The following is a 16437-nucleotide window of genomic DNA, read 5'->3' on the forward strand; positions in this document are numbered from 1 at the left end:
CTTCCTTCCTTCCTTGCTCTCTCTCTCTCTGTGTGTGTGTGTTGGTGTTGTGGTTTTTGTCTGCAATATCCTGGCCTGCACTGGCTTTCTGAAGGAGGCCGGTTTAGTAAACTGACCACAGTAGTTTAGTTTTAAATGACTTGGGGGCGTTTAATCTCTCCTGGGATCTGTTTTTGCTTATTATAGAGTAGCTGAAACTCAAAAGCATTTAGAAGGTGGTTATTGCCAGGGGTGGGTGAGTGGGAGAAGCGTTGATGAACGGGTGGTTTATCAGTCATTAAATGCATGCGAGTTTGTCACTATAGTAACTTTATAGAAAACTTCAACTCGGATTTCAGAATTGCGCTTTGCAGTGCAAGCAAGTCAATGCATACATTAAGGAAACGGGAATTTTCTGTGCTGCACATTTCATACCAAAGAACAGCCACGTTTAACACAGTTGGGGGGGGCGCATCCCTGCAGGCAGAGCCTTAAGCAAGGGGGGGGGGACAGTCTTCGTGTTTTGTAAGTTGTTTATTTTGCTTTAAGAGACAGCCTGCCCATTGTACAGGATGAGCATCCGTGTTTTCAACTGCAGAATATCAGATTGCAGAGTAGGTGTCTTTTGTTTTGTTTTGTAAATGTCACCCACACCAGAATCTCCCTCCACATGCTTTAAACTTGCAAGTGGGAGAGGAAACTTCACAAACCCTTTCTCTCTGCACTATGGATTTATTTCATAAAAATTATGCATCACTTCATTGTGAAAGCAAAAACAAAACCCAAACAAACTTCAAAGAAGGTAACAAAAGGGTATTAAAATTGTGAAAAACTCAAGTCGTATTTTAAAACACGCAAAAGTTTTTAAATACTAAAGCAGATTAAAATTACTTCAGCTTTCCAAACATCTGTAGGTTTGCCTAAACTAGAGCCGCCGTACGTCCCGACATTACCGGAATTTCAAAGGTGAAATTGATGTCAGGGGGAGAGATTTGCCCTGGATCTTAGACTAGTCAATAGAAAAATCCAGGGTTTTTTGGTGGTTTTGTAAAAAAAGAAGCTGAACAAATTTGAAGTTTTCCTTTAAAAAAAGAAAGAAGAAGCAGCTCAGCAATTTTGGGGGTTTCCTTAAAAAAAAGCTCAGTCATTTTTGGGTCTTCCTAAGCTCAATTTTTTGGGGGGTGTCCTGGTTTTTCCTTTTTGAAATATGGCAAATTCAAAGCAGATCAATTCAAAACATCTGGGTAGACTTGCCTAAACAAGAATGCTTTTAGCTGGCACCGGAAAGAGTACAGTGAAGGTGCCTGCTTGATCTCAGTAGGCAGGGAATTACAAAGTGGCGCACACTAAACGACCAACTTCTTACATGTGCGGAATGAGTGATTATTATGTGGCACTTGCAGGAAGTGTGCAATCTGCAGGAAGCTCCCCCCCCCCTTTAATTTTTTTAAGTGAGGGAGCAAGATAAACCCTTTTCGACTTCCTAGTTCTGTGCAACCTGAGCCTTTTCAATCAGATGCATCAGAATGACATGGCAGGATTCTGAGATGGTAGAAGAGACTGATACGATAGCCGTCTTCAAATATCTCGAGGGCTGTCACGTGGAAGAGGGGAGCATGCTTGTTTTTTCCTGCTGCGGAGCGTAGGACTCGAACCAAGGAAGTTACAAGAAAGGAAAATCTGACTAAACTTTCTGACAATAAGATCTGTTCAGCAGTGGAACAGACTCCCATGGGAGGTGGATGTCCAACTGTCAGGGATGCTTTAGTTAATATTCCTGTACTGCAGTGAGTTGGACTAGATTGGGGTCCTTTTCAACTCTTGAGTATGTATGCATACTCAATGAGAGATGTGAGCTTGTTTTTGCCGGGTAATCTTATTTATATTAGGTCTGCAAATAAATAAATAAACTTATTTTGATCCTATACTACATTGAAATGTTTAAACGTTTCTGATAGTCTGACTTTAACCTCTGTGCAAGTTTTGTGCAAGCAGAACGGGGTGAAATAGGTCGTCCGTTAATCTAACCTTAAAAGCACAGAGTGTGTGGATCTTTATAAACGTGCCTTCTAGCAATTGGAGTAAATCTGAACCCTAAAAATATCCGGCTTATGTTATATTTGTGTTTCTCTCTCTCTCTCTCTCTCTCTCTCTCTCTCTCTCTCTCTCTCTCCCCAGAATACATCAACATTCAACAGAGATGTTCTAGTGCAGAGGGACAAGACTAAATCTGTCTCTTCTGGATGCTGCAAGGTATGGCCCTGGGTCGAAAGCAACATGTTGTTTTGGCATACGTGAGATCATGCCGGTGAATCTACGGCAAAAGGGTCATTCAATTGCATGCTCGGTGGTGCAGCCTAAAGTTCAGGCCAGCACGATTTGTGGCCCATTGTGCCAGACTCAGCTCACCAGCCATGTTTTGTACTCCCTCCATTTTTCAATAGTTCCTTGTTGGAAATAAAAACTGGAGGTTTTTCAAGCTTCTTGGCAAAGATGGCATTCAGTTTGTGGGCTGCAGGTTGTACAGACGAGAACTGAATCGGCACATAGATTTCTGAAATGTTTTCCTCTTCGTCACGGTTAGGACTTGACCAAGGTAAGGTAAAGGACCCCTGGATGGTTAGGTCCAGTCAAAGGCGACTATGGGGTTGTGGCGCTCATCTTGCTTTCAGGCCGAGGGAGCCGGCATTTGTCCACAGACAGCTTTCTGGGTCATGTGGCCAGCAGGACTAAGCCGCTTCTGGCGCAACGGAACACAGTGACGGAAACCAGAGTGCACGGAAACGCCATTTACCTTCCTACCAGAGCGGCACCTATTTATCTACTTGCGCTGGTGTGCTTTCGAACTGCTAGGTTTGCAGGAGCTGGGACAGAGCAGTGGGAGCTCATCCCATCATGAGGATTCGAACCGCTGACCTTCCGATTGGCAAGCCCAAGAGGCTCAGTGGTTTAGACCACAGGTGGCGCTGTGGGTTAAAGCCTCAGCGCCTAGGACTTGCCGATCAAAAGGTCGGCGGTTCGAATCCCTGCGGCGGGGTGCGCTCCCGTCGTTCAGTCCCAGCGCCTGCCAACCTAGCAGTTCGAAAGCACCCCCGGGTGCAAGTAGATAAATAGGGACCGCTTACCAGCGGGAAGGTAAACGGCGTTTCCGTGTGCGGCTCTGGCTCACCAGAGCAGCGATGTCACGCTGGCCACGTGACCCGGAAGTGTCTCCGAACAGCGCTGGCCCCTGGCCTCTTAAGTGAGACGGGCGCACAACCCCAGAGTCTGGCAAGACTGGCCCGTACGGGCAGGGGTACCTTTACCTTTACCTTTACCTTTACCTTTACCACCACTTGACCAAGAGCTTATGCTGTCCTACGGGGCTGGACTGTGTCACCCAATAAGAATACCCAGGGTCCCTTGCCACAGCGGGCCCCCTGCTGTGAGGTGGAGCCACCATTTGGATAACTTTAAAAGAGGATGGGACAAATTCTTGGCCTGATCCAGCAGACTCTTCTTCCATTCATAACACAAAGTCAGAATGATTAAAAAATAAATAAATAAAACTGATCTCAAATGAATCTAATCGGATTTTGAAGGCTTTAGCGAGGAATCAAAACATTGTACAGTGCAGAGCAAGTCAAGAGAATGGAAAAAGAAATCCAAGCAGCTGAAACTGGCACAGTCTCTTGCAACCACCCTGTGTGTTATATTACCACTATTCCCATTGGACAGACTGAGCATGGGAAAATCTGCACACACTGTGCTTGCTATTCTGAATATATATATATATATATATATATGCAGGTTTTGGTGTCCTCGGGTGTCTTCCCGTGTAAAAGTTGGGGTGTCTAGGCGACGTTTCGACGAGGTCTCACTCGTCATCTTCAGGCTGGTGCTTTCGGCTTCTTGTTACTGGAACAGGTAACTGTTCCAGTAACAAGAAGCCGAAAGCACCAGCCTGAAGATGACGAGTGAGACCTCGTCGAAACGTCGCCTAGACACCCCAACTTTTACACGGGAAGACACCCGAGGACACCAAAACCTGCATTCCTGTACCCGTGAAAATCTACGAAAGCAAATATATATATATATATATATATCTCCAAGTGCCAGGCCTTTCTTCCTCTTTGTGCAGCAAAGGCAAACAAAAGACAGCAACAAAATGTAATAAAGAGAATTGCTGCTTGTTCCAGCAAGAGTCAAGATTTGCAAAAAGGATTTTGGAGCACAGTAAGAGTCGGTTTGAGTTGCCAAATTGTAGCCTTGCCTTTCAGGTTAAGTGTGTGTTGCTGGAACATAGACTCTTGGAGGCAATGTGTGTTTTGAGCACTGAACATCCCAGGACTTTGACTCGAGGGGGCGGGAAATTGTTGGTTATCTTCCTTAGGGCATTTTCTACTCCTGGACTTGTAAGCAGCTGTCATGCACTTAGCCAAGTCAAGCCTATTTAAACCGCTGCTCTCTGCTCTAGCACTCTTCATTATCTTTTTAAAAATTACTTCCTGGGAAAGGAAGGGCAGGCGGCTTTTCCGTCCTGACATGAATGGAAGATCCTACGCGGTTTGCATCACTTTGAAATTAACTGCGGCTGCACACGGGGACGCGGGTGGCACTGTGGTCTAAACCACTGAGCCTCTCGGGCTTGCCAATCAGGAGGTTGGCGGTTCAAATCCCTGCGACGGGCTGAGCTCCCGTTGCTCTGTCCCAGTTCCTGCCAACCTAGCAGTTCGAAAGCATGCCAGTGCAAGTAGATAAATAGGTACCACTGTGGCAGGAAGGTAAATGGCATTTCTGTGCACTCTGGCTTCTGTTATGGTGTTCTGTTGCGCCAGAAGCTGTTTAGTCATGCTGGCCACATGACCTGGAAAGCTGTCCTCAGACAAACGCTGGCTCCCTTGGCCTGAAGCGAGATGAGCACCGCACCCCATAGTCGCCTTTGACTGGACTTAACCTTCCAGGGGTCCTTTACATGTCCCCGAGAGTCACTCAAATAGGACAGTCTTGTGATGAACGATAGCAATTTTCAACGAGCAGATGTACCCTGGCTGCTCTTAATGCTGTAGACTGATAAATGATTTAGACTCCGTAATGAGGGGAGTGTATTGAAGGGATCTGTAATGAACGGAAGGAAAATAACCCAGTCGGGAGTGAGGGCGTATTGGTAGATGCTCATACCAAAGTGGGAAAGCACTTTAGTTCTTCCTGGGTTTCAGTTCCCTTGCAGAGAGAAAAAGGAACACAGGAAACTGCATTATACATAATCAGGCCATTGGTCACCTTGGCTTAGTGCCGTCTATACCAGGGTTTCCCAAACTTGGGTCTTAACCAGGCTGGCACAGCTTAGTCCTTCTTCGTTTCTGTTACGAGATGCATTGGAATCATCCCAAGTGGCTTTTTGTCATGTCACTCATTAGAAAGTTTATTTCGGGAAAATCATTCTGCATTTGAACAAGGCTAGCTGGCTTGATGACAGATTCCTGCTCTTTTCCTTTCCTTTCCTTTCCTTTTTTAAAAAGAAAAGGAAATTAAAGTTCCAACCGTTTGGCTAGATGATTTAATTTATTAACAGGAGCTAAAGTCCTGGGGCCATGAGGTAAAACCATTTGCTCTGGATGATGTCCAGTTGTCGATATGGCCATTGAGGTTTATTCTGCAAGACAGGTGCAAGTTCCTTAACAACTTCATTATTCTCTGCCAAGGCTGCCAATCGGATTTTCTGAGCCAAATACATATGTGTGTGTGAATGTGTACATATATACAGATATTTCAAACTATATCCGTAATCAAGGATGTCAGTCATTCATCTAATCCATCAGGAATAGCCAACGAAGTGCCTTTCAGATGTTGGAATTTAATTCCCATTATTCCTGACCATTGGCCATGCAGGCTGGGATTGGTGGTAGCGGTACTCCTACAACATCTGGAGAGAACCACCTTGGCTATCTCCATCATATGACATATACCAAAAGGGACTGATTCTAATTACACAATCACTTCCACTCAATTTTCCAAAAAAAGGGCCACACCTATAAATTACCCAACATCATTCCATATGAGTATATCTTTATTCTGATTTATTTCTAGATTAACATGTATTTAAAGTGTTTAGTGTTCTACAGAACACTAAAATGATAAAGTATAATAAAGTGTAGGATAGAGGAGCATAAATACTATCATTGACTGCAGTAATAATTCACTCATAAATGGCATTTTATGTTAGCTGGAAAGGAATATAGTTGTTAATGTCTAATCCATATTTATTCTTCGTAAAGTGACTGAATGTGCCCTGTAACCTTTGCCATTTCTACAGTGTTCCAGATTTTAAGCCACACATTTTCAGTATTGGTGTTTTACTGTCCTTCTAACTACGTAGCAATAAAAATTTAGCAGCTGAGAAGATTCCATACTATTCTTTACAAAACCTTCAAAATATCATAATAACGTCCCAGCAGAAACTAGTGGCATTGTGTAACTTAGGTATAATATAGATTCCTGTGCACCGCCTAAATCTGTCCCGTGGTTCCCACTAACCCAAAGCAGACTTAGGGGAGGGCATGGGTGGAGGAGCGAGAGGAAAGTCAGGTTGCCAAACGCAAATCCATTCCCTAACAAAACGAGTGGATTTGATACCTCCCCCTCTATCTCAGATACCAAAGGCACAGTGTTATTTCTGTTTAAAAACTGCACCTGCTTCTCAAATTAGGCTGGTTAGGTGTGGTGTAGTGGTTAGGAGCGGTAGTCTCGTAATCTGGGGAACCGGGTTCGCGTCTCCGCTCCTCCACATGCAGCTGCTGGGTGACCTTGGGCTAGTCACACTTCCTTGAAGTCTCTCAGCCCCACTCACCTCACAGAGTGTTTGTTGTGGGGGAGGAAGGGAAAGGAGAATGTTAGCCGCTTTGAGACTCCTGAAGGGGAGTGAAAGGCGGGATATCAAATCCAAACTCTTCTTCTTCTTCTTCTTCTTCTTCTTCTTCTTCTTCTTCTTCTTCTTCTTCTTCTTCTTCTTCTCTTATTTATTTAACCCAGGCTGACCTAATTAGACTCAGCCTACCATTAGGAAGTGTGGGGCATCCGTCTGAGGTAGCAGAAACTAGAAGTGAGAATAAGACGTTGAACTGTTTATGTACCCCCCTCCCCGCAAGTTAGCCTAATGCTCTCAGGTGTGATGGTTTATAAAGCATATCAGCAAAGGTAGTTTTCAAATCTCCAGATTTGTGCCTAACTTCCCCCCACGTCTGTTTGTGGAAACTCTTCTGCTTTGCGAGGGATTCTGGGAAACTGTCCACATCATGCGCTAGGGTTCACACTGTGCGCTAGATGCTATCCTAATATTGGCCTTGGCTCCGCGTTTCAAACATTCAAACCTCAAAGGCAAACATCCCTGCAGACGCTGGTGCTTTGGTTGTCTCCTCGTTCTCTGAAGCGGTGCCAGAAGATAAGCTCGGAAGTGCTGCGTTTGCTCATTTTGCGTGGCTAGGAATAAAAAGGCCACTTAATGCAATGCCTTCCGCAATTTAAACATCTCAGGCTCTGTAAAGGAAATGTGTCTCCTTTTCTGTCAGTACCACTTCGATGCAACTGGCAGAGTCACGAAGAAAGTCTGGCATCTTTGACCCCCTGCCCCCTGCTTTCCCAAGGTGAAATAAAATAGGGTGCTTTGATGGCTTACTTCCTAAAGAGCATCTACTTGGAGACACCCTTAAATTGCACCCTTGATAACGCAGTCCTAGGTCTTGCCTCCATGCATAGGCTTATTGAGAGTCTTTTTAGGATATGGTGGATTCCCTCCATCTGCAGTTTGCTGCAGCCGAGTACTGTTAGTTTCCTGTGAAATGCACTTTGTGGATTTTCCAGCAAACCACACAACACTTGGTGAAATTGCCAAGGCTGGGAACCGAGTCTCTGAAGGAGATGAGACAAAAGCAAATGGCATGGGCTGCCAAGGAGGAAAAAAAGAAAACACACTTTATACCAGTTGTGACAACAGCAAAATTTGAGTGGGGCTTACTTCATGGTAACTGGCTGCCTGGAACATGAGGCTCAGTAGAGTGGGTGGCTTTCGCAAACCAAGCTTCGCTGTGAAATTAATGCAAAATTACTGCATTCCAGGGTGCATTGCTCTTTTCTAGGACTTATTGAAACCAAGGCCCCGTTTGCACTATACATTTAACAGTATCATATCGTCAGAAACAGTCCTGGCTTCCCTCAAGGAATTCTGGGAAATGGAGGGTCAACTTGCGCAGACTTGGCCTAAATGCAGAAGTTTGACAATAGAGGGGGGAGATAAAAGATCTGGCTCCCCCAACCCACCCCAGCCAATAAGTTTTCCTATCCCTGCCATAAGGAAAATCCTTGGTTTCGGCTTTGGGTTAGGCTGGAAAAAAGCTAAACCGCAAGCCTGATTTTACTAAGTTACACCGTGGCATAGCTCAATTGAGGGGAACGACCAGGAAGATGGAAGCAGCCATGATCTCCTCTTGAGAACATTCATGCTCAAGTGTTCATGGTTTTGCTTAGTGAGACGGCAGACCAGGCCTTTGAATTGCATCCCATGCACACAGACCAAGTTTCGTTTGGATATCTTACTGCTCAAGGGAGATGCATTACAAAGGAGAATGCCCTGAGAGGGACCGACAGTTTAAATCCTCTGCTTGGCCCCAAATGGAGCTAACAAGCCTTCTGATGTTTATGATGTGCTAGGTTTGTCTGGACCAAAATCTGAATGGCACTTACATAATGCCTGCATATATTCATTTGTGGGGAGTTGGGGGGGGCGCAGGGGAGAGAGATGTGAACAGTGAAAACTGTATCCTCACGATAGAGCCTTCCTTTTTGATGGAGGTGGCTGGGCGCCATGAAAAACATAGAGGGCATTCTTGTTTCATAGGATCCAAATGAAAATGTTTGTTTCTGCTGTTCGTAAGGGATTCATTTCAGTGGACACACACACAAACACTCTTCCTAATTCAGCTGTTCCTGAAAAAGTCATAACTAGATATTGATGTCCTCTAGGCAGGCTTACAAATCTGCAGAGCCTCCTTTTCAATTAGGGAACATAGAAAGCTGTTTTCTACTGAGTCAGGCCACCAGCGCACCAACTCAGTATTACGCTCAGCAGCTCTGCAGGGTCCTTCTCAACCCCACCTAGAGATAATGAGGATTGAACCCAGAGCCAAGCTCCGCATGTGGGGGTGCATGCGCCGCCAAACTACAGCCCTTCCCGTATTATGTCTCTCTCTGTGTGTGTGGCGGGTGGCAGTTCTAAGCTGCAATTCTGGGCCGCATTCTTAAAAATTAGATGCGACACCATGAATACGTGGTGCATATTTAAGAATGTACAATAGCAGCAGTCGGATTGCAGGGGTGGGTTGTGCCCCTTTCTCGATTCAAATCTCAGCTGCAGGAAGGTGATTTTCTTTGGGACCGTAATCAAGGGGATGAATTTGACTCCGCCGGTGCTCTGTGTTCTCTCTGCTTGTGATTTTTTTTTTTTAATCTACAATTTGTCTCTCGCACAATTAACATCCCGCTGGCTTTAAAATGTCAAACAGGTAGAAAGGTGAGCAGTGTCTGGCCCCAAAGGAGCAGTGCTGTAACCTATCGCTTTGCAGGAAACAGCGATGGACTCCTAACTCCTCAGACTTCTGGGTTTTATTGGCATAAACTCAGGAGATAAGCCATTTTTGGCTTACAGCATTATGATGGACAAATCTTTTTCCTCTTCCTCCTTTATGACTCTGCAGCCACAGCAGGCGCTGCGAGTCTCCATTGGTTGGACTTCACCCCTGCAGGCACATTCCGTTGTTTCTTGAGACAGACAAGGTGGTGGCAGCTATCTTAGAGGAACGCCTGCCGGCAACACCGCAGGGCTGTCGTGTTGCATTTGAACCAGGAAAGTGGTATGAGAGGGATTCTGCTGAGCATCCCTCCATTCTCCGCAGTAGTGCACCTGCGTTGTACACACATGGATTCATTCCCTGGGATTTCCCTAGTACGGCTAGGATTGCTTCCTGTCTGAAACCCTGAATAGCTGCTGCCGGCCGATAAACTAACAGGAAGAATTCGAAACCGGTGGGACCAGAAATTCACAGAAGACTGGAGTAGATTTACGGACTATTTGAAAAGTATTTGTGAAGATTGGACGGCGTTTGTAGGTTTGCAAGAAGTTCTGTGAGGAGTTTTATTGGAAGTATTGCAAAAATAGTTAAGGGGAAGGATAATTTGTTGAGAGACTTAAAGGCAATATAAAGCTAAGAAATGTATAAGAAGTAGATAAAACGGTGGATTATCAGAGGAGCTGATGGAAGTCTAAAAAGATTGTATATGTGATAAGTTTCGTGGTACATTTTATAATTTATATGTTAAAATCAATAAAAAATATTATATGTGTATATATATATATATATATGTATATGTGTGTGTGTGTGTATATATATATATATATATATATATATACACACACACCCCATATTTTTTGCACTATAACGCTCACTTTTTTCCTCCTAGAAAGTAAGGGGAAATGTCTGTGCGTGTTATGGAGTGAATGCCGGCGGGGGGGGGGGGGATCTGCTGCAGTCGTGAGCAGAGGATCCATGGTTCCCCTTCCTTCCCTCCTCCGTGGTTACAAAGCATGGATCCACATGGATCCTCAGGATTTTTGCATTGGGCTACTCCAAACTCACTGTCAGATCACATGTCTGTGGCCACAGCATGAACCGCAAAAATCATATATCCACTATTTCGTTTAAAATATTTTTTTTTCTTGTTTTCCTCCTCTAAAAACTATGTGCGTATTATGGTCTGGTGCGTGTTATAGAGCGAAAAATACGGTATATATGTATGTATGTATATATATGTCTGTTTATATATATGTGTGTGTGTGTGTGTGTGTATATATATATATATATATATGCAGGTTTTGGTGTCCTCGGGTGTCTTCCCGTGTAAAAGTTGGGGTGTCTAGGCGACGTTTCGACGAGGTCTCACTCGTCATCTTCAGGCTGGTGCTTTCGGCTTCTTGTTACTGGAACAGAGCGGGATCTCAATGTTTGAGTTCCTATAAATACTGTAGAGGGGGTGTGGTGTCTAGCCTCCAATGTTCTGGGCAGAGAGGAAGTTCCCAGGCTAGTGTGCCTTTTCTTCTTTTGTTCCTTAATTACTTGAGAGATACCTTGAGTGATTTCTTGAGTGATATCCTGAGTACCACTTAGGTGGGTCATTAGGTGTGGATTAGTTGCTAAAGTCTTTGACCTAATGACCCACCTAAGTGGTACTCAGGATATCACTCAAGAAATCACTCAAGGTATCTCTCAAGTAATTAAGGAACAAAAGAAGAAAAGGCACACTAGCCTGGGAACTTCCTCTCTGCCCAGAACATTGGAGGCTAGACACCACACCCCCTCTACAGTATTTATAGGAACTCAAACATTGAGATCCCGCTCTGTTCCAGTAACAAGAAGCCGAAAGCACCAGCCTGAAGATGACGAGTGAGACCTCGTCGAAACGTCGCCTAGACACCCCAACTTTTACACGGGAAGACACCCGAGGACACCAAAACCTGCATTCCTGTACCCGTGAAAATCTACGAAAGCAAATATATATATATATATATATATATATATATATATATATATATATATATATAGCTGGAATACTGTGTCGGGATGGAAATCGCAAAAAATGCCCGGGAAAATCTGGTTGTATGGCAATCCATGTTGGCAGTGTCCTTCTTATTGTGTGGTGTTGCAAAAATAATAATAAAAACTCAACAACTCCCCCCTCTCCCGCAACCACTTTTGCGTCCCACTTTTTGAAACCATTTGGCAACCCATGTCAGTCTAGGCAGCACTGAGCTGAATGGATCAATGGTCTGTCGCAGCGAGGAAATGGCCGCCCGAGAGAAGAGCGACTCAAATGGCGGAACTTCCTCCTTCATCCTGGTTTCAGCCACGAGGCGCCATGAGGTAGGCACGCTTGGGAAAGAGCGACTTCCGGAGCTCATGGCGGAAACTAGCCCTTCGTGGCTCCTCTCAGAACAACATTATTTTTAAAAAGACGGGAATAGGGAAGCGCGAGGCTTTGGGCCTACAGGCTGAGGTGCAGGCCAGGCCTTGCTGAGGCCAAGCGAAGAAACAGATACTTTGTTGCTAAAGGGATTGGAGGCATTCCAGTGGCCTGAGGCAGGGCCAGGGTGGATAAAAAACAATATAATAATAATAATAATAATAATAATAATAATAATAATAATAAAAAATACAAATTTTATTTATACCCCGCCCTTCCTGGTTCAAAAACCTGGGCTCAGGGTGGCTAATAACGAAATTTAAGACAATTATAAAAGCAGCATAAAATACAGTATAAAAACATATATATATATATATATAAATAAATAAAATTGGGGTTTTTTTTACTTCAATTTTTAAAAAAAATTAAATTGGATTTCTAAAAAAAAAAAAATGCTTTTGGAGGAAAAATCTTTCTAAAGAAATTTTCCTATTTAATTTACGTTATAGTCCAAAGGCTGTTCATCAGGAAATAAGGATTTAAGTTTTGCATGTGTGCTAAAACTCAGTTTGGTTTTTTTTTTAAAAAAAAACAGCAACCAAAAAACCTGTTTAACCACATCAGTTAACAAACATGGATACATACGCTGTAATGTTTTGGTTTTGGTTACCGTACTTTTCCGTCTATAGGACGCCACCATGTATAAGACGCCACCTATTTTTTTGGGGGGGGCGGCCTTAAAATTGAGTTTTGGGGGGAATGCCGAAAATCGCTCACCTCCTGGAACGCAGCATGCAGCTGCTTGCATCGCAACTGCCAATCGCCACCATTAGCCCTCCCAATTCTGCTGCCGCAGCCAATAACTGCCCTTGTCGCGGCGAGCGGGAACGTGATTGGCGACAAGGGCAGCTGTCTATTGGCTGCTGCAGCGGAATCGGTAGGGCTAATGGCGGTGATCGGCAGTTGCGACGCAAGCGGTTGCGTGCAGCATTCCAGCGGGTGAGCGATTTTCGGCATTACCCCCCCCCCAAAAAATGATCAAGCGGCCAATCGCCACTTACAATCTCGGGCTCGCGCCAAAAAACGTTCGCCCGTCCCCCCTAAGCTCTAATCGTGGATAAGACGACCCTAAATTTTGAATCTCATTTTTGGGTGAGAAAAGCTCGTCTTATACACTGGAAAATGCGGTAAATAAATTGTTTAAATTGTTATTAAGGAAGTGATTATTTATCTCCTTCCAATAAAGTACAGCGGAAAAGTTGTCCAGATGTAAACAGTTAACTTACCGAACCTCACAATAATTTCATATTTATCTGTCTATTTCTAATAGTATAACCAAATCAGTAATTTTTGATAAAACGGTAAAAACTGCTGTGAAAATTTATTATTCTGGAAACGAAACCTTCATTTCGTTGTAAATATTAAGATTATGCCAGCAAGAATGAGTCTTTCTGTAAAAAAAATGATTTAAATCAAGTCTTACTGATTAGTGATTTAAATTGATTTGATTTAAATCAAATCCACCCTGGGCAAGGCCCTTTGTAAATAGGTACCTCCCTTTTAGATCTGCGGTAATTTACAAGGTAGTTTGGCTTTGGCTGCGTCATAGCTCAGGAGAACCGGGGGTGACAGAATGGTGTCTGGACAAGGCCCAGTTGGAGGCTGTGCAAGAGTTGGATCCGGCGCGCCAGCGGCCTTCTCTCCCTGCTCCGCTCTGCATGCTGGACACCAGTTGAAGGCTGCGGGCAACCCCTCGGCACCACCATAGAAAGGATGTACAGTGGTACCTTCCTTCTTGAACTTAATCCGTTCCGGAAGTCCGTTCCAAAACCAAAGCGTTCCAAAACCAAGGCACGCTTTCCCATAGAAAGTAATGCAAAATGGATTAATCCGTTCCAGACTTTTAGAAACAACCCCTAAAACAGCAACCGTAACGTGAATTTTGCTATCTAACGAGACTATTCATCCATGAAGTGAAAGCAATAAACAATGTACTGCAGTCCCACAGTCAATCAGTAGCCGAACTGGGTTCCACACAGTCACAAAAACAAAGCTAAAAGTCGCAGAAATGAAAATGCAAAATAAATGTCAAAAAGACAGACCTCAGCTTACATTCTTAGTTTGCACCATCTAGAAGGCTGAAAAGGAATACTCTGGCCGCAGAACATCCTATCCCTACTTAACAGAAGCCAGAAAAAATGAAACAAAATTTTCACCACTGCCCACATTGGGTATTGTTTTTACTTGCTACTATGTTACGTGTTTTTATATCCTGAACCGCCCTGTAAACTTAAAAATGAAACTAAAAAATAAATAAAACATGCACATACTTGATCAGATGAAAGTAAACATAAATATCACTAGCAAAGCTGGGAAGAAAGGCTCAGCCTAATTATTACACTAATTATCTGCATGCAGGGAGTTTGAAGTCCATATCGTGATAGTGGTTTCATAATTTTTGACCTGGCGATATATCTCGAGTCATTGTGTTTGCGTGAGCTCACGCTATGCAACAATCACAATGTGGGAAAAACAGTGCCTTTACATAGCTCCACTGTTATTTCAGGCATTGTGATATATCTTGATATTTAGCTGGTGATATACAGTGGTACCTCTTGTTGCAGACACGATGTGTTCCGGGGTGCAAACGGCACCCTGAAAAATCCGCAACTAGAGCAGTGCTTCTGCACAGAGTGCGATAGAGCGCTTCTGCACATGTGTGAAGCGCACAGAACGCTTCTGCGCATGCGCACATGGCTGAACCCAGAAGTATACAATTCCGGGTTTGCTGCGTTCGCAGGCCACAACATGAACCTAACGCAACACGAGGTATGACTGTATTGTGATGTCTTAAGCTTACTCTCCATGAATTTATATAAACCCCGTTTAAAGCCCACCTAAGTGACCATGACTTTTGTAAGCGAATGCATTTGCTTAATGCCTGATTCTACCAGTTGTGCAAGCAAAATAATCTTTTGAGTTGCGCTGTCTCTTTTTGCTGTGTTCCACTTGGTTCCTGTCCTTACTGTTCCCTCCCCCTTTTTTTGCATTATGCTTTCGCTTGCTGTTTTGATGTCATCGGCGGTTGGGACTGGAAACCTCATACCAGCCTGTACTTAAATAGGATACAGTGCTTAATTAATACCCTGATTAATTTTTGATGATTAATTGTTCTCTAATCTTCTGCTGGGCTTATTCTTTCCACACACTCTCACTCCGAGCCGAGGTGATGGATCATCTTGTCAAGGTTGAGGTAGCGCCGAATTGATTACAATCTATTTCACTGTGCATCTCTTTAGCGAGGGCAGAATTTTCCTGCCTGTTGATTTTTTTTAAGCGAAATCCAGCTTTTTGTAATGAATGAGGCCGGGTGTTGTCATTTTTAAGCGACTCTGGCAGAGCCTACATCCCTCAGGGATGGCGCATGAAGAGGCAAGAAACTGCTGAGCAGGGAAAAGGATAAAGAATTGTAGAGTTGGAAGGGAACCCCAAAGGTCATCTGTTCCAGCCCCTGTAATGCAGACACCTCAACTAAAGTATCCGTAACAGATGGCCATCCAACCTCTGCATCAGACCACAGGAAAGATCTATCTGATTGCAACATTCCATCACGCTCTAGTGTGACCAACAAGATGCTAAGACATCAGGCACATGCTCCACAGTAACTGGGAATAGGACTGCCCTTGTTCTGTGTTGAGATGTTTCAGGCACTCTGCACTTTCCGGAAACAAAGATCTTTTCGTTTTGACATGCTTTTTCCAGCTGGATGAAAACATGTTTGTCTTCGGTATTAATTTTGCATTGTTTTCAAACCCATCTTTTACTTGCCATCTCATACTGCCTTAACAACTATCTCCCCCTGCATTTATGGTGCACTTGGAGGGCCACTGTGAGAAATAAGTAAAAAGCTATGCATTCACTGATGATGGTTGATATATTAGGTAAAGATAAAGGGACCCCTGACCATTAGGTCCAGTCATGGCCAACTCTGGGGTTGTGGTGCTCATCTCGCTTTATTGGCTGAGGGAACCGGCGTACAGCTTCCGGGTCATGTGGCCAGCATGACTAAGCTGCTTCTGGCGAACCAGAGCAGCGCACGGAAACACCATTTACCTTCCCGCCGGAGTGGTACCTATTTATCTACTTGCAATTGTGTGCTTTCGAACTGCTAGGTTGGCAGGAGCAGGGACCGAGCAACGGGAGCTCACCCCGTCGCGGGGATTCGAAATGCCGACCTTCTGTGGTTTAACCCACAGGCTCTGTGGTTTAACCCACAGCGCCACCCGCATCCCTTCTGGTTGATATATAAGCCAGTTTTAATTCTGAATGGTTGGTGTTCACCACCCCGGTTCACCCCTTCACTTCCTTCCTTTAAAGTGGATCCTTGTCACTATGGGTAAAAATGAAACACCAGTTTTCGGTGACATTCCCTGACCTTAAACATGCTGAACCTCACTAACAAGATCTTAG

At 44.2% G+C, this 16437-nt stretch overlaps 1 protein-coding gene and 1 long non-coding RNA gene across 6 annotated transcripts in view; one reads left to right on the forward strand and one right to left on the reverse strand.

Annotated features, from left to right (window-relative positions):
- LOC310849341 overlaps positions 1–16437 on the reverse strand; it is a 462163-nt gene that overhangs the window by 218069 nt on the left and 227657 nt on the right. The window lies entirely within an intron of this gene.
- Positions 1–16437, forward strand: part of ST3GAL1 (ST3 beta-galactoside alpha-2,3-sialyltransferase 1) — a 112085-nt gene that overhangs the window by 37351 nt on the left and 58297 nt on the right. For 4 of the 5 annotated variants that reach the window (XM_083749350.1, XM_083749355.1, XM_083749351.1 and 1 more), the window contains exon 2: positions 2158–2232. The gene's annotated coding sequence lies outside the window, so the exon portion shown is untranslated. Of the gene's footprint in view, positions 1–2157; positions 2233–11840; positions 11928–16437 lie in introns of those variants that run through there. The other variant, XM_083749353.1, reaches the window with a different exon arrangement.

The sequence above is a fragment of the Podarcis gaigeae genome (genome assembly GCF_964106915.1).
Source record: "Podarcis gaigeae genome assembly, chromosome: 7".
Lineage (NCBI taxonomy): Eukaryota > Metazoa > Chordata > Lepidosauria > Squamata > Lacertidae > Podarcis > Podarcis gaigeae.